At 41.7% G+C, this 23,262-nt stretch overlaps 1 long non-coding RNA gene across 1 annotated transcript in view; it reads right to left on the minus strand.

The window, feature by feature from the left end:
• Window positions 1-23,262, minus strand: part of LOC126337027 (uncharacterized) — a 729,269-nt gene that overhangs the window by 66,830 nt on the left and 639,177 nt on the right. The gene's annotated exons all lie outside the window — the stretch shown is intronic.

A 23,262-nucleotide genomic window follows, 5' to 3' on the forward strand; every position in this document is an offset into this window, starting at 1 on the left:
CAAACAATGGTTTAGACAGTGAAACAATTAGTGAACAGGGAAGCATTATCGATCGATCGGTTGGCAACAGCTCGCCTCAGGATTCCGAAATGGCAGGACACATTCTTGCAAATACTGTAGATTCAGGTTTTGCGTCCTCACCGTTTTCTCAAATAAGTCAAGACACATTTTCTGTTTTTCAAACTGCGAATATTGCCGGTTCAAATGCATTGCCGAATAGCACTAAGGAACATGTTTCAGATACCAGTGCACTGTTATTACAATTAATGCAACAAATGGGACAAAAGCTTCAAAAGTTAGACACAATGGAACAAAATCAGAGACAAACACAGCTACAGTTGGACACAATGGAACATAATCTTCAAAAGTTAGACACAATGGAACAAAATCAGAGAAAAACACAGCAACAGTTGGACACAATGGAACATAATCTTCAAAAGTTAGACACAATGGAACAAAATCAGAGACAAACACAGCAACAGTTGGACTCAATGGAACATAATCTTCGGAAGTTAGATACCACACTTGAACAAACACGCGAAGATTTAACTACTGAGTTACATAATATTGAATCGAAATGTCAAAAAATCTGTAATGACGTAAAAACACTAATTTGTGAGCATTTTCAACCTATTTTTTCGCGGCATGAAAACGCATTACAGAATCACGAAGCAGCCATAAAAGAATTGCAAACTGTTGTTCGTGAAAATCACGACACCTTGCAAGCTAAAATGGACTCAGTTGCATCCACCGATTCGGTTACGCAACTTGCAAGAACTCAGGAAAACTTAAAGGACACAGTGGATTCGATTTCAACACAAATGGACACTCTGAAACTTGGTTCAGAAAAACACTGAGGAAATGTGTTCACTATCGGAGAAAGAAGCCGAACTTTCGGATCAGTTCACTAATATATCTACGAAGGTAGATGATAATCTGAATGACACAAAACCGGTAGTCTTTAATGACACAGAAGAGTGCGAACAAATTAGGAAATTCAAACAAAGTCTGAATCAAATTAGTACGCAACACCAAAGAGAAATCCGGGAAGTACAAGATCAGCTGACACAGGTAATACAACAAATACGTATTTCTGAGGACACTCGCGCACCAATACAGGAAGAGGGACATAGAAATACGGAAAAGCCACAAAATAATAACACAGGGCACATCGGAAATTATGAAAGAAATTGGCAAGGTACACCGAATTTTGAGATGGAACCGCCGAAACGACGTAACAATGACCGACATGCGACTCGCCGACATGATGATTTTGACTATAAGCTGTTCATTACTACACGTAAATTCAAAACATTTAAGAATTCTGGCAACGACATTCATCCACAAGCGTGGCTTCATCAATTCTCTCATTGTTTTCCTCCCAAAACACAGATTAGAATTTATGTGTGGCTACTTGGAGAATGAACCAGCTGTAAGAATGCGATCGGTCATTCATGATTGTCACAGTGAAGGAGAATTTTATCATGCTTTCCTCTCAGCATATTGGTCTCAAGCTACACAAGACCGAGTAAAACATAGCATAATGATGACGAAACACTTTGAACAATCTGAATTTTCCAGTCTTGTCAAATATTTTGAAGACATGTTGCATAAGAACCAACATCTTTCAAACCCATATAGCCCTTCAGAACTCATCCGTATTTGCATAATGAAATTGCCTGAACATTTAAGGAATATTATTTTGGCAGGGCGTTGCAAAGACGACATTGAAGCTTTTCAGGGATTGTTACAAGAACTGGAAATTGACACTGACAATCGCGGAACGCAAAAACAAGAGCACAACAATTACAGGTCACACCTGTCACAATTCCGTGATGACAGAAATAATACACGACAAGGCTATTCGTACAACGTAAATCGTGACCAAAACAAACACCACCCGTATGACAACCGTTGGCAGAGTAGTAATTATTACAGGGAAAGATCACCTCTCCGCGGTAATGACTATCACAGAGACAATCAGAGAAACAGACAATATGGAAACCAAAATAATTATTATCAAGGGAGACGGAATAACTTAAGACGCAACGGTCCAGCGCGCAGTTACTATTCAGGGAGAAATTTTCCACCACGTGACCGACAAGAAAGAAACTATGGAATCTACCGACATGACGACACACGATATGATCGTAACGACAGACCTGAATTGCAGCAGAACTGGCGGGATTCAAACAGAGCAGGGCCCTCTTGACAAGGTCAATTTGTAGAAGTTAGGTCTCCAAATCCCATTAACGACTCGCGCCAACAAAGACACAATAGGCAATGACTCATACCGCTGGCAGCTACAAAACGAACGCATGAAACTGACGACGCAGCTGCCGTAGCTAGTAATTACGTAAAAATGGAAGACACTAGGGACATCTTACTCCAGGAACACGACGTAAAACATAACAACATTGCATATCCTGTGATTCACATTACAGTAAATGACGTAAAATTTACGGCAGTACTTGACTCAGGCAGTCCCATTTCAGTAATTAGTGAAACAGCTTTTAGTAAATGCAGCAAATCGAAAGATTGCCCCACACTTCCGTTACGCAAGATTAAATTACAAGGTGCAGTCATTGGAAAAAGTGTAGATGTACGCCAAAAAACCTACCTAGAATTCTTTTGTCAAAGCCACAGCTTCTCTAAGAATTTTCTTATTGTTCCATTATTGTCGACGGAAATTATACTGGGAGTAGAGTTTTTGAATGAAAACAAAGCAATCTTAAACTTTCACGATGCTGAAATAAGTTTAGAGAAAGAAGGTAAGTCAATAACTTTGAAATTTGAAGATTGGCTCTCAAACCATGACGAGGAAATTAATCGGCTTTACCTTCTGTTAGACAACAGTTCGGAGTTTTCTACGGAACTAGACACTAACAATCACTCTGCAAGTACTGACAGGGATGATATCAACGGCGCATTTGATACTAATGAGTTAATTCAGAATAAAATTCAAAAAATTGAGAATTGTAATGACACTGATAGGCAGGACCTTTTTGAGATCTTACAAGCACATTCCACAGTTTTTACTCACAAAACAGGAACAATCAAGGGATTTCAATACCAATTTCGTGTTCGTGAGCATACTAAATTTTGTGTTAGACCATACATAATTCCAGCACATTATAGGGACCGTGTTAGAACAGAAATACAATCTATACTTGACGAGGGCATCATTGAGCCTGCAGTGAGCTCATACAACAATCCATTGCATGTTGTTGAGAAGAAAAATGGGTCGATCAGGCTTGTCTTAGATTCGAAACAAATCAATACTATCATTATTCCTGAAACAGACAGGCCGCAAACGTTGGAAGAACTTCTTCAAAATTTTAATGGTGTAAAAGTGCTGTCTTCCATTGATCTCAGATCCAGCTTTTATCAGATCGAACTTCACCCAGAATGTAGGAAATACACAGCTTTCCTTTGTTTCGGCGTTTGTTATCAGTTGCGGAAACTTCCTTTTGGTTTGAACATTTCTTCGGCAGCATTCATTCGCGGGCTAAATTCCATATTACCTGAGCTCTTAAAACGTCACATCACCTTATATGTGGACGATATTCTGATAGCAGAAGCCTCATGGGAACAACATAATCGCATCCTCAACAGCGTGTTACGTATTTTTGCAGAATCTGGAATTACAGTTAACTTGGAAAAGTCTGAATTCGGTAGGACAAAGGTGAAGTTTTTGGGACATATTATTTCTTCTAAAGGCATTCAGCCGGATCCTGAAAAGTTAGAAGTAATCAGAGCCATTCCAGTTCCATCCACAAAAAAACAAGTGCGCAGTTTTCTAGGGCTCGTAAATTTTTACCGTTTTCTGAACATGCAAATTCTAGTTACACCAAAACTTTGTTCTCTCACTGGAAAAAATACTATTTGGAACTGGGACGAACAAGCACAGTTGGAATTCAATTCTTTGAAAGAATCGCTACTTAACGCGCCAATTCTATCTCATCCAGATCTCTCACAAGATTTTTGCTTTAGCACGGATTCTTCTAAAGTCGGTCTTGGTGCCCATTTATTTCAAGAAGCCACAGAAAATGACATTACTGTTCAGAAAACCATTGCTTTTGCTAGCCGAGTGCTAACAAAATCTGAAAAAAATTATTCCGTTACTGAATTAGCTTTAGCTATCGTTTGGGCATTTAACAAATTCCGGTTCTTTCTTTATGGTAAGCACGTAAAAGTATACAGTGACCATCGTGCACTACAATTTCTTATGTCTTCAAAATTAAATCATGACAGGTTAAAATGTTGCGCATTGTTTCTGCAAGAATTCCACTTCACAATAGTTTACATTCCCGGCAAGGAGACATTGTTGCGGACGCACTGTCACGCGCACCGGCTGGGCTCGAGAAAAGTAACACAGAAAGCAACCTCGATAAAAATTTCAGTATCCTTTAGATTCAGAAAGTCGCCTTTGAAAACTTCATCACCACATCTTTAAAGGACATTGCTCATGAACAAGATAAAGATCCGATTTGGAAAGACATCAAAAGTAAATGGCATGAAAAGACACACACAAAGATTCGGCATTATTATCTGGTTAGGAACAACATACTGTTCAAACGCTGCACTGTTGATGACAAGCTATGGGTACTTTGCATTCCAGACGATTTCGTTAATAAGCTCATTTGGTACATTCATTTCAGCTATGCACATTTTGGTCCACGAAAATGTTATCATATTCTTCGAACGACTTGTTATTTTAACAATATGGAAAGGAGAATTCGAAGAGTCTTGTCTATTTGTAAACTTTGTCAAAAGGCGAAAACATCTACTGTCTCGCATCGTGCTCCATTGTTTCCTATCATTCCTTCTAAATTAAAAGAATTTGCTGCTGTTGATCTCTTGGGACCGCTTGTCAGAACATCTAATGGATTTTCGTATGTTCTAGTCGCTGTTGAACTTACTTCAAAATTTGTTTCTTTCACTCCGTTACGTAAAGCCACTGGACGGTCTGTATCCAAAGCCTTTGTTAAAAATTTCTTACTTGAAGTTGGACACGTTAGTAAAGTAATTTCAGATAATGGACCACAATTCAGATCTGCTGTTTGGTCACGCATGCTTCGTAACCATAAAATCAAATCTGTTTTTATTTCATTGTACTCACCACATTGTAACCCGTCTGAACGGATTATGAAAGAAATCAATAAGCTTTGCAGACTTTATTGTCACAGAAAGCATCAGCATTGGGACAGATATTTACACTTATTTCGAAACGTGCTGAATGAAATGCCTCATGACTCCACTGCTTTACCACCTGTTCTTGTACTGAAGAATAAAGAACCACCGAACAGAATCAGAGAGCTTGTACCTTTTCCGAATACACGTAAACTTCGACACAAAGACATAATTGATTTGGCTATTAAAAATATAAATTATGCTGCAGACAAAAGGAGAAAATTACACGGTAAAGCAAATGCAAAGAAATTATATATTGGTCAGAAAGTTCTCATTAAAGCTCATTCATTGTCACATAAGAAGAAACACTTGAGTCACAAATTCTTTCTAGTTTACAATGGACCTTACAGAATTCGACGTATACCACATGATAATTGCGTTGAAGTTGAAACTCTGCGTACTAGGAAGAGTAAAGGTTTACACCACATTTCACATGTAAAACCGTTTATTGAAAGATAATCTGCTTTTTAACTTTGCCTTTGCCATACAATTTTTCACTTCACGCTACTAGTACAATTTGTCAGACTTAGAATCTGTTAACATGCAACCATGTTTGAAGTTAAATATCCAGTCAAGAACCAAGAGAACTTATTTAAACAGAAATTACGATTGCATTGTTATAGTGAACAGACGTCACAGTTTTATTGTGCGTGTACATTCTTGCTTGTTAGTTGCACGATTACGTAACGACTATAAGACTGACATACTTAGAACAGTTACCAGTACTGCTAATTAGATTTTAATGCAAAATTTTGGTTTACTTGAAAATAAATTCTGGATTTAAAGTACTTTCTGTGAGATTAAAGATGACTTAGCATTTGGTTTCTTTGATAGCTACAAGATTATATCATGACGCTACTAATATGTGACACGATTTACATTGTTGCTTTTACGGAGTATCTGTTTTATATCTGCACAGTTTTTCTGAATTCTTCTGGAAAGGAAAACATGTTTTAGTAGTTACTTTGTGGTATAGCTACAATGAGACAGCCTTTTCTGTAGCACAATACGTTACAGTACAGTACTTACTTCATCACAGCAATAAGCGTAGTAACTATGATATCCATACGCAAGGCATTTCACTTTTGTTTATCATGAGGTGAGTACATTGACTTCTGCAGAACTTAGCTTTCGGAGGACGATAACTACGACACTTCCACAGAGATTATTTTACAACACGACGCACAGTTTAGCGCTACAGTACATGTAGTTGAGTGATTAATTTTGTACTGAAAACATTTATTTTTAAAGGTATTTGAAGTACAATGATACAAAGGTTTTCCGTGATACATTTCATTCCATTGTTGTAATCTGCAACACCTGAGGATATAATTACACAATCCTCAGGGGGGTACACGCTTACTTTGTGTACCATGTGTATGGCAAGCACAAGGAGCCCTAGCTAATATGGTATTTGCTTATACAACTTTACACATCGGTACCATATTTCTCTAACACATAAATTACACAGCTATCTGATCATTTAACTGAGAGAAACAAACATTTATTATACTACATCAGTGACAGAACGCAATCTGACTTTCAAAAATCCCTACAAAAGAATGGCCCTGACTAACATTAACCTATACCTTTCACAAATCACTTACCTCACAAAAATCTTCGTTACTCGAACTACTGCAATACCGCGAGCGCCACTACTGCCAGCTAAATAAAAGATTCAAACTACGGAAGGCACTAACTACTGATAGGTATAGTTAGCAAATGAAAGATTTTAATAGAGAACAAACAGTGTATTTACCTTAATAGTCAAAATATATATGGTAGTTCATGACATCCAGTCTTACAAATTACAAAACTCTGCCATCTCTCTCCCCACGTCCACCACTGCTGGCGGCTCACCTCCAACTGCGCAACGCTAGGCGCCGCTAACAGCCAACTGCCCAACGCTATAATGGCAGACAACAATGCAAACCAGGCACAGACTGCACACGGCACAGCCAGTGATTTTCATACAGAGCGCTACGTGGCGGCGGCGTTACCAATATAAAAACCTAAACAGCCTACTTACAAGGCGACTGAGACGTGTAACCATTGGCACCCCATACCATCACGCTGGGTCATACGCCAGTATGGCGATGACGAATACAAGCTTCCAATGTGCGATCACCGCGATGTCGCCAAACACGGATGCGACCATAATGATGCTGTAAACAGAACCTGGATTCATCCGAAAACATGACGTTTTGCAATTCGTGCACCCATTTTCTTCGTTGAGTACACCATCGCAGGTGCTCCTATCTGTGATGCAGCGTCAATGTTCAAATGGCTCTGAGCACTATGCGACTTAACTTCTGAGGTCATCAGTTGCCTACAACTTAGAACTAATTAAACCTAACTAACCTAAGGACATCACACACATTAATGGCCTGCCGAAGTGGCCATGCGGTTCTAGGCGCTGCAGTATGGAACCGCGGGACTGCTACGGTCACAAGTTCGAATCCTACCTCGGGCATGGATGTGTGTGATGTCCTTAGGTTAGTTAGGTTTAACTAGTTCTAAGTTCTAGGAGACTAATGACCTCAGAAGTTGAGTCCCATAGTGCTCAGAGCCATTTTTGAACACATCCATGCCCGAGGCAGGATTCGAACCTTACTGGTCCCTCGGCTCCACACTATATTGCCTAGAACCGCACGGCCACCCCGGCCGGCTCAGCGTCAAGAGTAACAGCAGCCATGGTCTCAGAGCTGGTAGTACATGCTGCTGCAAAAGTCGTCGAACTGTTCGTGCCATGGTTGTTGTCTTGCAAACGTCCCCATCTGTTAACTCGGGGATCGAGACGTGGCTGCCTGTTATCTCGACTGCTAGTGATACGAGGCCGTTGGGATCCAACACGGCGTTTCATATTACCCTCCTGAACCCACCGATTCCATATTGTGCTAACAGTCATTGGATCTCGACCAACGCGAGCAGCAATGTCGCGATACGATAAACCACAATCGCGATAGGCTACAATCCGACCTTTATCAAAGTCGGAAACGTGATGGTATGCATTTCTCCTCCTTACAGGCGGCATCACAACGTCATTTCACCAGGCAACGCCGGTCAGCTGCTGTTTGTGTATGAGAAATCGGTTGGAAACTTTCCTCATGTCAGCACGTTGTAGGTGTCGCCACCGGCGCCAATCTTGTGTGAATGCTCTGAAAAGCTAATCATTTGCATATCATAGCATCTTCTTCCTGTCGGTTAAACTATGCGGCTGTAGCACATTATCTTCGTGGTTTAGCAATTTTAATGGCCAGTTGTGTAAAAAAAGGTGTAATGCGGAATTATTTCAAATTTTGAAAAAGCCTTTCTAAATTATTATTTATATAATTTTTTATGATAACCTGAAAACATCTGTAAAGTAAATTATTAAGCTCAGAGGACTTTTTCTGAGTGTCTAAATCGACGTCCTGTAATATCACTGTACTGCGAGATTAGCGTCTTTGGTCATCTTCGTCTAACTTTCGGCGCATGTTAAAGACATTCTGGTGGACAAGAAATATATTATATTACCAGTATTGTTTTGTCATGTGTTGGAGTGTGACATGCCGACAAGGGAGATTCCGCATCGCACCCGCCCTCACATTTAGTGGTAAGATGACCCAGTGGATAGCTTTTAAAAAACTGATCGCAGTTCGCGCATTAAAACAGGAAGAACGTTTACTGAACTGTTAAATGAAAGCAAAATAGAAACAATGAATAGTCCAAGGACGAGAAGTGAAATGAAGAGGAGCGTGAAACAGCAACGACATCGTGGGTAAGCGGTCATTCTGTTCGCCTACCAATCGGACGAGCCGTGTTCAAAACTATGTTGTGCCATTTTTTTTTATCGACGTCAGCGTGAAATGTCCCTCCGGTTACTGAAATGTTTGTTCCCTTTCTGTAGTCTTGGCAGTTGTCATACTATACATTGGTTGTAGAATATTAGTCCTGTGGTAAGATTACCTTACCGTGCGCAAGTATATGTGACCAATAGAGGGAGCAGACGAGATACAACACAGATGTCTCACAGAAATGAAAACATCAAATAAACGTCTGTGAACTACGTTACAACATAGGAATTCAAGAGTCAACACTTTCAAAACGGAACTCGAATTCAGAAAGTTTAAAAGCTTGTGTTTCGACATAGCACAGAGAAATTGTGTGGTTGTGAAACTGTTGCGTTCATTTATTGCAGCTTATGTAACAAACTGTTATGTTTTCATCATTTCCTTACCAGTGATCACATTCACATTCATACGAACACATAATATACCGGACAAGGAGGCAAATCTTACCTACCAGACGTACGTATTAGCTGCGTGGATAAGAGATTCCTATCATATGACGATCGTACTGCCACTAATGCCGTGTACGACACACCAGACATGTTTCCCGGTGGAGGATTCGGTTGACTTATCGCGTCGACATCAAGCGTTTGCAAATCCCATTCGAAAGCCACTTACTTTTGGCTGCTAATAGAGTAGTTGTGCAGAATCAGCTGTCATTATAGATCCCTACCTTACAGCACGCTGTTACAGACAGACTTTACACCACGACACAGACACAAATTTCACTATAAGGAACAGCCACGTCAATGACCTATCGGACAGGTCCTATCTTTATGGAAAAAAAATGGCACGATGGAGCTCTGAACACTTTGTAGTCACCGCTTACCCGTGACGCCATGGCTCTGCATTTGTGCTCGATCTAGTACGTCTTGAGCCTGGACCGTTCACTGTTTTAATTCTGCTTTTTTTCACAGTTTAGGTCACCTTCTCCCTGTTTTCATGCTTCATCTTTGTTCAGCTTTCGACGGGCTGCCCACAGGGCCCTCTTACCATTAAGTCTGAGGGGGGTGTGATGGGGAATTTAGTTTGTGAGATTAACTGGCTGAAGCAATAAACTATGAAGATGAAAAACACACACAACGTTTTATTATATAACTTAATGCATAACACGGAAAAAAACTTGATTTCTCCTTTTGAAGTAGGAACTTACCCAATTAGACACTGAGCAGCCAAACGAAAGAAACAGTGAGAACATTGCTCAGAGGAAACAAGATAAGTAACATTAGTTTTCATACAGTATTCTCTTTGCACCAGTATTATCATTCGTCTATCCGGTTATGCTCTGTCGTATGTAGTATACAGTAAAGCAGGGCGTTGATTCTCTTCGGACGACTTCAATCGTTTGACTTACGTAATTTGCGAAACGAATAGAGGTGGTCAGAAGATGAACACACAGGTCCTATCCTCCTAGATATCAAAACGCGTTAGACACTAAATCGCATCCTCGACTAATAACTGACGCACGATGATACCCAACGTCTTCCCAGACAAGCGATTAAGCTAAATAAATTTTCGGCTAATAGAACCTAATACTCCCTACCGGAAGGTAAATGTCCTACAGAAACGACCCTAACAACGGCTCCAGCGGAAGTGTAATATTACCTCTCCTGAGCTCAGTACACACAAAACATTTATCAGATATGGTCTTGAGCACTATAGAATCGTTAGCTGTCGCTTTTTTAGTCTGCACCGGAGAATTTAGAAAACCGAAATTCGATAAATACTGCGATAACCCCACCATTTTCTTGCATAGTGATCGTGAGAATAACGTAAGAGAGAACAGAATGCATAAAAACATATTTCGTAGCATGCTGAACTCCCGAATGAAATAAGTTGCTAATAGTGGTGCGACGTATGCTCCCTCTACACATTGCATAGTGGCATGCGGAGAATACATGGTGGACCCGAAGGCCACGGACAAAATTTCGGGGCTTGTTCTGTGATATTTTCTGATTGTTTTTGTTTAAGTGACTACGATGCATCGTTGCTGACTAATAAAGTAATTATGATGTATTTGGGCTGTTACCTCAGTTACCTTTGTTCTGTGAAAAAAATCTTACTACAGTGAGAAAGCCTTCGACGTGCAATCATCAAAACGTACGACACAAAACAGAGAGTAATACAACAACTCATAGACGCGTGCAAAAGTGCAGCACGGTGACTGCCATCGCCGTGGGAGCAACGGCTTTGCACCGCTGTCCCAATTCATTTGGTGGCATTTCCTCAATCATTACTATTAGATTGTAGCTGTAGGACTACATTGTGTTTGAGTGTGTTTTTCGGCCAGTAAAAGCAAATAAAAATTGCATTCTGTGGACCCATACACAAGCAGCGTATCGCCCAACTCTTCACCTCGAAACCAGCAGTATGGGTGCCACTGTTAACGTACAGCTAACGCTGTCGCCTAAAGTAACCCGAAACAAAATCGAGTAATACCGAAGTCAAGCTTGAGGGCGAATAATAAAGTGGGTACTACTGCCGTCAGTAGCGAGTATCGTGAGTGAATGGAGCAAGTATGTTTCCAAAGAAAGCTCAACTGCATACGTTCTCGACAAATGCACTATTTTGCCCTTATTTTCTGTCCTATTGGAAAATCTGGAAATTTGTGGTGAGTTCTATGGGACCAAACTGCTGCGATCATCGGTCCGTAAGCTCACATATTACTTAATCTAACTTACGCTACTGACAACAAACACACCCATGCCCGAGGGAGGACTCGAACCTCCGAGGAGGAAGCCGCGCTAACGGTGACAAGGCGCATCAGAACGTGCGGCTACACCGCGCGGCTATTTTCCGTACTACAGAAGTACAGAGATAACGGAGACAACTGGAGGTTAAGAAATCGAAGAAAATTCAATTATTCCACCACCGGATACCACGGGTCTCTTGTCTAAAAATTTCAAAAAAATATATCTGATCAACCTCATATATATCCATTTACGTACTCCAGAAGCCACCGTACGGAGCGTGGCGGATGGTATCTCCTACCAATATTACTCATTGCCTTTCCTGTTCCACTCGCAAATAGTGAGAGAGAAAAACGATTGTGTCTATGCCTCTGTATAAGCCCTAATTTCTCTTATCTTAGTACTCCTCCACAAAATGTAAGTTAGTCGCAGTAGAATCGTACCACACTCAGTTTCAAATGCCTGTTCTCTATGTTATTTTGTCGATAGTGTTCCTCGAAAACAACGTCTCTTTTCCTCCAGTGATTCCTATTTGAGATCCCGAAGCATCTCCGTAAGGCCGCGTACACACTTGGCAACAAAAGTCGCGGAACACGTGTCCCCAGACAGGTCTCAGTGTTGTTCCGGGACATTTTCTCGTATTCCGAGACTGTTGCTACACAAAAGTCCCGAGTCTCAGGTTCCTCGTCAAAACGGGGAACATGATGTAATGTCGCGCGACAATTCACAGTCTGTACGTGTACTTTGACGTGTGTGCGCCATTTTGTACCTGGCCACAATGGAGACAACAATGAAAATAATTGTCACACCATGAAATGGAGAAAAAAATCAACAACTTAAAATCACAGTTTAGGCGCGAACATAAAAAGTTATCCGAGTAAAAAAAAGTGGATCGTCCCCCAGAAAGTGCAACTGGTTTGGGTACAAACCATTACTGTTTTTGTTACAAGGAACGGAATCCAGAGGAAGCCGACAGACTGATTGTGATGAAGCGGAAAAAGAAACATACACTCCTGGAAATGGAAAAAAGAACACATTGACACCGGTGTGTCAGACCCACCATACTTGCTCCGGACACTGCGAGAGGGCTGTACAAGCAATGATCACACGCACGGCACAGCGGACACACCAGGAACCGCGGTGTTGGCCGTTGAATGGCGCTAGCTGCGCAGCATTTGTGCACCGCCGCCGTCAGTGTCAGCCAGTTTGCCGTGGCATACGGAGCTCCATCGCAGTCTTTAACACTGGTAGCATGCCGCGACAGCGTGGACGTGAACCGTATGTGCAGTTGACGGACTTTGAGCGAGGGCGTATAGTGGGCATGCGGGAGGCCGGGTGGACGTACCGCCAAATTGCTCAATACGTGGGGCGTGAGGTCTCCACAGTACATCGATGTTGTCGCCAGTGGTCGGCGGAAGGTGCACGTGCCCGTCGACCTGGGACCGGACCGCATCGACGCATGGATGCACGCCAAGACCGTAGGATCCTACACAGTGCCGTAGGGGACCGCACCGCCACTTCCCAGCAAATTAGGGACACTGTTGCTCCTGGGGTATCGGCGAGGACCATTCGCAACCGTCTCCATGAAGCTGGGCTACGGTCCCGCACACCGTTAGGCCGTCTTCCGCTCACGCCCTAACATCGTGCAGCCCGCCTCCAGTGGTGTCGCGACAGGCGTGAATGGAGGGACGAATGGAGACGTGTCGTCTTCAGCGATGAGAGTCGCTTCTGCCTTGGTGCCAATGATGCTCGTATGCGTGTTTGGCGCCGTGCAGGTGAGCGCCACAATCAGGACTGCATACGACCGAGGCACACAGGGCCAACACCCAGCATCATAGTATGGGGAGCGATCTCCTACACTGGCCGTACACCTCTGGTGATCGTCGAGGGGACACTGAATAGTGCACGGTACATCCAAACCGTCATCGAACCCATCGTTCTACCATTCCTAGACCGGCAAGGGAACTTGCTGTTCCAACAGGACAGTGCACGTCCGCATGTATCCCGTGCCACCCAACGTGCTCTAGAAGGTATAAGTCAACTACCCTGGCCAGCAAGATCTCCGGATCTGTCCCCCATTGAGCATGTTTGGGACTGGATGAAGCGTCGTCTCATGCGGTCTGCACGTCCAGCACGAACGCTGATCCAACTGAGGCGCCAGGTGGAAATGGCATGGCAAGCCGTTCCACAGGACTACATCCAGCATCTCTACGATCGTCTCCATGGGAGAATAGCAGCCTGCATTGCTGCGAAAGGTGGATATACACTGTACTAGTGCCGACATTGTGCATGCTCTGTTGCCTGTGTCTATGTACCTGTGGTTCTATCAGTGTGATCATGTGATGTATCTGACCCCCAGGAATGTGTCAATAAAGTTTCCCCTTCCTGGGACAATGAATTCACAGTGTTCTTATTTCAATTTCCAGGAGTGTATAACGTAGTAAGTGAACTTGTACATAGGATGTTTAGGTTTTTTTTTTTATTGGTAACGCCGCCGCCACGTAGCGCTCTGTATGAAAATCACTGGCTGTGCCGTGTGCAGTCTGTGGCTGGTTTGCATTGTTGTCTGCCATTGTAGTGTTGGGCAGCGGCAGCTGGATGCTAACAGCGCGTAGCGTTGCGCAGTTGGAGGTGAGCCGCCAGCAGTGGTGGACGTGGGGAGAGAGATGGCGGAGTTTTGAAATTTGTAAGACTGGATGTCATGAACTGCTATATATATTATGACTATTAAGCTGGCAGTAGTGGCGCTCGCTGTATTGCAGTAGCTTGAGTAACGAAGATTTTTGTGAGGTAAGTGATTTGTGAAACGTATAGGTTAATGTTAATCAGGGCCATTCTTTCGTAGGGATTTTTGGAAGTCAGATTGCGTTGCGCTAAAAAATATTGTGTTTCAGTTTAAGCACAGTCGTGTATAAATTTTTCAAAGGGGACGTTTCAAACTTCATTTAATTTAACAATTTACACAGTCATTCTTTACTCTTACCATAAGTATTTTGCATATTTGTATCTTTTATACTATTTTAAAAGTAATTTACCAAAGCTTTTAAATTTATTTTTAACTTTATTAACATCAGATAATTATTTTCATTGGCAATGAAGGAAAAATAATTAAAAAATTAATTACCCAGCAAATATGCGCCATAGCCACTATCGTTGATTGTTTTACCAAGAAACCGCTCCTGCTGGAGATATAAAATAATCTCTGAATTCATCTCGAATTTTGTGCACATCGGTAGGTGCCCTTACAGAAATACTTTGCAATTTTATTAGACTATTTGGTGATTCAGATCTCCACTGTCCTTTTATCAAACTTCCGTCAATGTCTTCTGTATCAAACGATCCTGGAGGGTTATAGAACTTCCTTGATTCAGAATTTCTTCTTAGGAAGTTGTGCATATGGTTCAAATGGCTCTGAACACTATGGGACTTAACATCTATGGTCATCAGTCCCCTAGAGTTTAGAACTACTTAAACCTAACTAACCTAAGGACATCACACAACACCCAGTCGTCACGGGGCACAGAAAAGTTGCGCAGATAAACACATGTCATAACCACAGATTCTACTTTATCGGGATCTAGTGCAACAGGTTTTAAGAGCGCTCTGAATTTGGAACTTAAAATGCCAAATATGTTTTCAATAATGCGTCGAGCTTTACAAAGCCTGTAATTGAAAATTCTTGCTGCTGATGTTGAACACAATCGCTGGCCTGGATAACGTTTAATCACATGGGTGGATAATGTAAATGCATCATCTGCTACAAATACATAAGGAACAGGGGTAGATCTACCTGGCAATGCTGTATCAGGGGGGATATTTGGTTTCATATGCACCATTTTTTTGTACAAAAATGTAAATTTTAAGACAGCACTATCTGATATTCGGCCCTGACATCCCACATCAGCATATATAAAGCTATAATTGGCATCGCCTACTCCAAGAAACACAACACTAAAGTTTCCTTTATAATTGAAATACATGCAGCCACTGTTTTTTTTTTTTTGGGGGGGGGGGCACTATCTGTATGTGTTTGCCGTCTATACTACCTAAACACTGAGGAAAGTTCCATCTCGTTGCGAATTGTTCTGCTATTGCTGTCCGTTCGGAGTTAGATTTTGGCATCTGAAATATTAAACAAAATACAGTAACAATAAAGCAATAAACACAAGTAACAGCTGTTAAACAAAATAAGTTCAATGAAACTATTGGTTTTTCCCTAGGAGGATAACGACAACGGAACAGAAGAAGAGCGGTGTGATTAACGACAGCCCACTCGACCAAAAGAAGAATTCAGAAGGCCACCGATACCCAAAAGGAGGAAGAATGCCGATCAGGATGTTGATGTTGCAAGGGATACAGTAAGCTGCATGAAATCTATAACAGAGGCTGTTAGGAGCCGAGATGAATTTGCGGTTTACGGACAGCATGTTGCTAGTAAATTAAGAAACTGCGGTAGAAGTCGCATCGAAATTTCCTTAGCCCAGCGTGAAATTGATGACATTCTTAAAATTGGAGATGGGAATGTACAGTACGATAGGATATTCACCCCAGGTCAGTTCAAACCAGTTAAGCCCACTTCAAACAATTCCACCTCCATTCCATTCTTCACCATCAACATCCCATAGTACAGACGGCCAAAACTCTTCAGACTATTCCTTTACACCCTCAACATCTTCGCAATATCTGGAACCTCCTTCTCAAAATGAAGGGACCATAGAAGACCAAACCATAGAGGTTTTTTTTGAAAATTTCTAGTTATTGTAATTTAAAAAATGACAAAATTGTATACCTGTAATTAATTCATTCTTAAAATAAAAAATGTAATAAATAAAAATTTAGTTACTTCTTACCTTTACAAACCGTTTCAGCGATGTAATTATGGCTTCACAGACTTCTGGAACTATACTTGAAATTGATTGTTTTGACACTCGAAAGGAGTACATAAAGCTGGAAAATGGTTCGCTGCTAACACGGAAACGGGGAGTGATAGCTAGCCAGACTGAGGCTGGAATCATTTCCCTAAATATAGTGTTTTCTTTCGAAATATTTTCTCCAGCCATTTGCAGAAGGGTTTCGAAATCGGCAGGGCTCATTCTGACAAAATTCCTGAAACCAATGCCATCTTCTAGCTACAGTTTTTCAAGAAGATTCAAAACTATATTAACTCCACCAGAAAGTAAATTCCTCGTCCAGTACCGTTTAGGTTTACGCGTTTTGCTTGCTAACAACATTAAATTATTTAAACAGAGATGAACAGCACAAACAGATATGTCTTGTGACATTGCGTCCTGGTTTCTGTATCGCAACTGGCTTCGTACATGTGGACGCGTGACATTGTTTAGCGACAGTCTCGAGACGTTGTATTACGGCTGTGCCCATACGAAATTCCCCCGACTTTGTTGCTAGGTGTGTACGCGGCTTAGCATTTACGTGTTGTTCAAATCTACCGGCAATAAATCTAATAGCACGCCTCTCAACTGCTTCGGTGTCTCCTTTTAATACGACCTGATACGAATCCCAGACATTTGAGCAGTACTCAACAGTGGTTCGCCCTCGTATTCTATATGAGGTCTCCTTTACAGATGAACCACATTTTTCTGAAAATTCTCCCAATAAACCGAAGCCTACCATTTGCCTTCCCTACTACCTATCAGAAGAGCTCATTGCATTTCATATCGCAATGAAACGTTACGCCTACATATTTAATCGACGTGATTGTGTCAAGCAGGATTGTTTTTACCACTCATTTGCATTAACTTATATTTTCTACATTTACAGCTAGCTGCCATTCATCACACTGACTAGAAATTTTGTCTAAGTCATCCCGTATCCTGCCATAGTCACTCAACATCTACACCTTCCTGTACACCACAGCATCGTCAGCAAACAGCCACAGACTGCTGCTCGCTATTATCCCCCTCAGACCATTAATGTATAAAGAGAACGATGTGGACAAAAGTCAACCGAAAGACTGAATCAAAGCAGTAAACAGCAAAATTAATGAGACTGGATCTACACTGATATAGCTGCGTGACTGCTAAGAGTATGACAAAGTATGTTAAAACATTTTTTTAAGCAGTACCGTCAGTTACATTATCGAAATACGATAAAGAAAACAAAACAACTGGAACGTCAGTCACCTCGGCTCACTCTGAAGATGGCTCGACGGTATTCAGCCGAAGTATTAGAAGAAGAAGTCGATTTATGCGGCTGCACACCAGAGATTTAATGAATCAGTCTTTGCACTGCGAAAATATGAAGATGTGCATGAAATTGTGTTCGGTGGCGGGAGCTGATCTTACCATGGTACCTGTGACGATCGTTTGCGGGTGCACAATCAACCAGGAGAGCATTAGCTGTTGGAGTATATTATTTACCGACAGAGAGGGATGAAATCTGAGTCACGTAATCGAGGAGGTCATGCCGCACAATGGCTCAACATTTTTCGAGGTAACACACTGAACCCTTCGCTACACTCCCATAACATAATTGATCTTATTTTACAACTACATCTGTATCTACAGAGTGAGCTCGACTAAATATCGGGGGTACTCTGTCAGAAAACTATTGCATTCACAAAATGACTGGAAAATTTCCGTGACTCAGTTTATCCAATTTGTAACACAAAAACTGTGATTGATAGAAACTTTTTATCTTGACATCAAATTTTGAACCGCGTAGTTTCATTCCACAGGAAACTTCCGCACATACTTTCATTCAAATTCGAGTTGGCCCACTTCATATAGAATGTCACAATATAACAATAACACAGTTTTCTGGACTTCTTATAACCTACTGTTGTATTGTGACCTTCACGAGATAGCAACATTTAAAATTGGTTTCAACTCTTCATAAAGGAAAAATGACCATACAACCAAAGGCTAAACGAAGAAACATATTTACAATTTTGATAGCTGGACCAATAACATACTTCCCAAGCGGAAAAAATGTATGATATCCAGATACATATTTTTTATTTAAAACCTTTCTCCCCGCTTGCTTCCAGGAATCCGATAATTTATTGTTGCAGTGTAGTAAAATGTCGAAAAAGGAAAAGTTTGACAATTTACTCAATAATATGGATTAAGAACTGGATTAGTAAGTGTTTAAATTGGTTTATTAAGGACATATTTTTGCAGATATTTTGACTCTTGTTTAATGTAAACGTAAATGTAAACGTAATGAGGAGACACAACAATAAAAAGAAGCGATAAAACGGTTAGTGTTTAAAACTGGTACATGGCGAAAAAATTGTGAAGAAAACATAAAAAACAAAGAGGTCAGTGATGTTGATTGAAAACAGTTAGGAAATAGACAGGCACAATTAAAAAACACGGCGACAGTCTGTTTGCAGCACTTTAAGAAGGGGATACACAACACTGAACACTCACGGAAAACAATTTACTAGAGAGTACGAAGGCATATGTGTATGGTGGAAGGGGAGGGGGGGGGGGGGGCACCACCATGTGCTCCGTCGTTTTAAACCCGCGGACCGCACCACTGCGCATGCAGCCACAGATACACAAGGCGCCAAAGACTTAGATCGGAGGGAAAGGATGGAATTAGATCTATAGCTGCGCAGTCGATCCATATCGTGATATCGATGCATCACTGCGAGCGGCCCCGTCGCGACGTCTTTGTGATTTTATTACAGAAATAGCCGGATTCCATGCTTTGTCCAAACTGAAACCGCTATATCTATTAATTAAATTCGTCGCCAACCGAATTTCAATTGCTTCCTTCACTACTGAGTCCCAGAAAGATTAAGTCGAGGCAAAAATTTCGACGTTATCGTACACCATAGTGTGCCCACTGACAATGCAATGCTCTGCCACCGCAGATTTATTAGGTTGAGAGAGCCGGGTGTACCTGCGGTGCTCTGTGCATCTCTCTTGGATAGTATGTGTCGTCTGCCCGACGTATGAACGACCGCATTCACAGGAGATCTTGTATACCCTAGGCTTCCGAAGCACCGAATCATCCTTAACGGAATCCAGGAGTGCTGCAGTCTGATGGAGGGCGAAAAATCACTTTCACTTTGTGTTTCTAGGGGAATATTGTAAGACACTGATCCAAGGTCCAAGGTCGAAAGAAGAGGGGCAAGATTCGTGACTGGTACATCGCGAGAGCGTTACAAATCTCATTGAAAGTTAGAAGTGGGACACACTTGCAGATAAACGGCGCGCTACACTGAAGGGGCTGCACACTAAATTCCGAAATCCGATTTTCACCGAAGATGTAGAGCATATATTATTACCTCCAACTTTCAAATCGCGCAATTATCATCACTCAAAGATAAAAGAAATTAGAGCTCGTACTGAGGCGGTCAGACAGTCGTTTCTCCCTCGCGCGATCCTCGAGTGGAACAGGGGTGCGGGGAATATGACTATGGCGCGAATGGTGCCCTCCGCCACACACCGCTTGGTATGTATGTAGATGTAGATGCATATAGAAACGAAACAATCTGAATGAGGTAACGTCTAATAGGTATGCAATACGCCTAACATACACTATACACGTTTAGGATCTTAACCGACCAAAGCTACCAGCTGAAGTACCTTAGTTTATTCTCACTGATGATTGTTAACAGTAGCCATGTCAGTTTTACAGCTCTACGAATCATTAACTAGCGTTATTTCTTTATTCTAGTGTCTTTGAGTGTGTCACATCGCAGGTTCTGTAATGAAGAAAAACTCGACAGTATTTGAGTTAATGCTGAATGTGGTAGGAAAGCCAAAGAACCACCAAATTGTAGGGGAAAAGGTGCGAGGTAGCTACTTTTGTCGCAAAAAATAATTAAAATTACTTCATTTGTCCACCGGTAGTTGATACTCAATTACGTAGGATATTGCACATCCTCGTTTCCAACTACTAAAAAATCCGTGTTCACGTAGCAAACGTAGGTATTGGCTGCCCCAGACACGGATAGAACAGCCACAGGTCGCACACAATATGATTAGCTACTACCGGTTTCGCTAACAAACAGTCATTGTCCCTGTAGCAACACGCCAGGAGCTAAAACCACCACTCGGTACCACAGCCAAATACGTAGAGACAAAAGAAGGGAGGCAAGATCAGAGTTTACCATCCCTTCGACTACGAGGTCATTAGAGACGGAGCACAAGTTCAGATTAGGAAAGATGAGGAAAGAAATCTGTCGTCCCCTTTCAAAGGAACCATCCCGGCAATTCCCTGGAGCGATTTAGGTAAATTATGGAAAACCTAAATCAGGATGGTCGGACAAAGGAGATCTCAACCGTTGTCCTGATGGTCCATTGCGTTAACGACTACGCCACCTCGCTAAAACGTAAACCTGAGAGTTGAATTTACACTATGTGATCAAAAGTATCCAGACACCCACAGAAACACACGTTTTTCATATTACGTGCATTGTGCTGCCACCTACTGCCAGATGCTCCATTTCAGCAACCTCAGTAGTCATTAGACATCGTGAGAGAGCAGAATGGGGCGCTCCGCAGAACTCACGGACTTCGAACGTGGTCACGAGATTGGGTGTCACTTGTGTCATACGTCTGTACGCGAGATTTCCACATTACTAAACATCCCTAGGTCCACTGTTTCCGATGTGGTAGTGAAGTGGAAACGTGAAGGGACACGTACAGCACAAAAGCATACAGGCTGACCTCGTCTGTTGACTGACAGAGACCGCCGACAGTGGAAAAAGTCTTAATGTATAATAGGCAGACATCTATCCATACCATCACACAGTAATTCCAAACTGAATCCGGATCCACTGCAAGTTCTATGACAGTTAGGCGGGAGGTGACAAAACTCGGATTTCATGGTCGAGCGTCTGTTCGTAAGCCAGACATCACACCGGAAAATGCCAAACGACGCCTCGCTTGGTGTAAGGAGCATGAACATTGGACGATTGAACAGTGGAAAAATGTTGTGTCGAGTCACGTATCGCGATACACAATGTAGCGATCGGATGGCAGGCTGTGGGTATGGCGAATCTCCGATGAAAGTCATCTGCCAGCGTGTGTAGTGCCAATGGTAAAATTCGGAGGCGGTGGTGTTATGGTGTGATCGTGTTTTTCAGTGAGGGCGCTTGCACCCCTTGGCACGATCACAGCACAGGTCTACATTGATGTTTTAAGAACCTTCTTGCTTCCCACTATTGAAGAGCAATGCGGGGATGGCGACTGCATCTTTCAACACGATCGAGCACCTGTTCATAATGCACGGCCTGTGGCGGAGTGATTACACGACAATAACATCCCTGTAATGGACTGGCCTGTACAGAATCCCGACCTGAATCGTACAGAGCACCTTTTGGATGTTCTGGAATATCGACTTCGTGGCAGAGCGTATGCCTGCGAGAGTGGAAGCTGTCATCAAGCCTAAGGGTGGGCCAACACCATGCTGAATTCTAGCATTACGAACTTGTAAGTCATTTTCAGCCAGGTGCCCGGATACTTTTGTTCACATGGTGTATAATGTTTCGTGAAAGCTCACTAATTGGGTTTTTGATCCAAAAGTTATCACATCTTAGTGAGGACGTACCAGTCGATTGATATGAACAAATCAAAGACTAGCACGAGCTACTAAACTTCATAAAAGAACGAAAAAAATCCGTCAAATTGTTCTCACTCCGTCCCTTTAATAAATTGGGTTTCTTTTCTTGTCCGAAAATATATTCAGTTCTTCTAGCACCTGGGGTAAATAACACCTTAACAGTAAAATGAATCTTTTGAGGGGTAAAACCAAAACGCTTCGATTGTGTCTCAGTCATGAAACTGCTTTTAAAATAGTCATTATTTATTATCATAAATATTGTAAGATTTTAACGTTGATTTTGTAACAGCAAAAATTACTTTTGTTTCTAAATATTACCATTACTGCGAGACAGGAGCCGGTGGAGGTTGCAGTTGGTGAATCGGATATATGAACATCATCATCTTCAGATACTCACTCGCTACGCACATACTTTGTGCTTCGTTTCGTGCATCGTTGACAATAACAGTAAGACATATAACAAATTCTAAATGTCTCATAAAAATTTCTTCTGTAAGTTTTAGTCAGTTCCTGCAATGGATCCTAGACGGTTTCATTACTCACGCTGAAATAGATAAACGAAGTAACTTACGGTGTAACACAACCAGAACTACATAATGTCTACCATACTGTTCCACAGAATGTTATATTATTATTATTATTATTATTATTATTATTATTATTACTGTTAGTTGATGTGGGTAGAAGTATTAGCAACCTGAAATGTCCCAATTTGTGCCAATTCTGATTTAAGGAGTCCAGCAGCCAAGTGTTTTTCAAGCTACGCATTTTAACTTGATTGATTTTGTGTGTGGGTGCAGGGTGCAGCTGAAGCCGCTAGGGACAGCAGTGGTGCAGGGGAACCATGTTTTGTAATAAGTGTCTACCCTCGCTGTGGACGGGTAGTACTCATTCTTAGAAGGATTTGTAGATAGTACTCACAATATCTAGAATGAAATTTTCACTCTACAGCGGAGTGTCCTCTGATATGAAACTTCCTGGCAGATTAAAAATGTGTGCCGTACCGAGAC

This window comes from Schistocerca gregaria, chromosome 2, assembly GCF_023897955.1.
Source record: "Schistocerca gregaria isolate iqSchGreg1 chromosome 2, iqSchGreg1.2, whole genome shotgun sequence".
NCBI lineage: Eukaryota > Metazoa > Arthropoda > Insecta > Orthoptera > Acrididae > Schistocerca > Schistocerca gregaria.